This window comes from Echinops telfairi, unplaced genomic scaffold, assembly GCF_000313985.2.
Source record: "Echinops telfairi isolate 266 unplaced genomic scaffold, ASM31398v2 ScPeMD7_5868;HRSCAF=6743_0, whole genome shotgun sequence".
Lineage (NCBI taxonomy): Eukaryota > Metazoa > Chordata > Mammalia > Afrosoricida > Tenrecidae > Echinops > Echinops telfairi.
This window is the reverse complement of record NW_022109767.1, coordinates 16,625,703-16,627,651: the sequence shown is the minus strand read 5'-3', so window position 1 is coordinate 16,627,651 and position 1,949 is coordinate 16,625,703.

Genomic DNA, 1,949 nt, shown 5'->3' with positions numbered 1-1,949 from the left:
AAGGGGATGTCCAATTGACCACAGATGGGCCCTGAGTCCCCACTCCACACTCCCCTTCATTCACTATGATATGATTTTTTTTGTCTTTGATGCCTGATACTTGATCCCTTCGACGCCTCCTGATCTCACAGGCTAGTGTGCTGCTTCCATGTGGGCTTTGTTGTTTCTCAGTTAGAAGGCCACTTTTTTAATAGAAGATGTTCTTTATATTCTGTTTCAACCTTAACATTGTATATTTCTCTTTGGGCCTCTTAAAAATCTCTCTCTGAACCCAGTATTTTATCTAGGTTTTTAACTGGCTTAAAAGCAAAACTTGACTGGCTAAGTCTGAGGACAACCAAAGCATGCTCCAGGCTGTATTATCACTGGCACAGTCTTGGTAGGAGGAGTAATTAGCATAACAAACAAAACTTGGCATTGGTATGCACTCCTGGACAGAGCAACGAGGCTAGGAGCTTGACACACTATAATATCACTATCAAAAAAACCAAACCCAAACGCCATTAAGGTCTCTCTAAACGAGTCTTATCCCGAGGGAAATCACATCATCTAAAGAGCTTAGTGCTATTCAATATTCTACCAGAACATATGTAGGGTAGAGGGCCTACCTGATTCTTCTCGTAGAGAAGAAAGGGTAAAGGCATGCCTACCTTTTGCAAACACATGTCTGGATGTGTCTCCTGCAGAAACCCTGGCATCTGGAACTACGGACTGTTTACCTTCAGGCTGTTACAGATTTCACTGCTGACAGTGTTATTTATGTGTGCTATTCATATGAGGTGGTAGGGACAGATGCGGCGAGACTGAAGTTTTAAAATTATTTATATTCTTATTGAGGTTATATATCTACCCCTATTAATTAGATAGCTTTGTTCAGTAACACAATTTTTAGATAAGTGGTTTTTATGAGAATCTATGTTATTTACCAATATGGAGTAAATGATTTATATTTATGATCTTTGTGTGCATTAAGGAGCCAAGTGACATTAAAGAACATGGTGTTTTGAGGGTATGTATGAGAGTTCCAAAATGTGAGGTGCTAGCCTGGTGTCAGAGTGAGCAACCTATCGCCGAGCCCCGCCTCCATCTGTGCCTTAACAATTAAACCCAACCAAGGGTAGAGAACGTCACCTCACAGGCCACATAAGATCCTCAAAATCATCAATGTCAGGTAAGGTCACAGGCCCCACCAAAGAGAAGCATTTCCAGCCACCACATTAGGACAGAGTTAATCAGATGTTTGACCAGACATAGCAGGCTGATTTTTAAGTTGACAGTTTTGTATGGGCTGGGAATGATGATCATCCAAAAGACCCTCTTGGACAGATTTCTGTGCATAAAAAAGAATTTCCCCTGAAATTGTGATAGATTATGTACATAACAAAGGAGCCCCCCATCCCACTGTAAGTCAAATCAAAGATGTGACCAGAATGTTCCTAAGGGAGGATATTTTTCTTTCTTTTACAAAATATTTGATTGCGAACTAGTTGAAAGTTTATGGAGTAAATAACTTTTCCTACTCAGTAATTCATGTCATTGATTTCCATTCCCTCAGCGTAACATCACTTATCCCACTTCCAGTGTTTTCCATCCCCAACCTTCTTTTCCAGCCTCATAGAAGGTCTTGACACAAGACCCTTATCAGAAATTTCTTCAACAGCCTTCAGAAAATGTTTGAAGATAGTTATAACTACGCTGTCATACACAGCTTTGTTATATATTTAAACTAATGAGTAGCCTACATTCATGTTTCTCAAAAAGTTACTGCAAAATCACCCCCCGCCCCCCCCCATCTCCCCACCCACCCTTTGTGGTTTCCCACCTCCAGCTTGCCTTGTCTGGAAGTTTCCAATCAGTATGTTGTCCCTTCAGCGTCTTGATTTTACTTCACTAATATGCTTCAGTTAGTCCACCATTTGGAGATTTTTGTTTTCACTTTGGTATGTTCT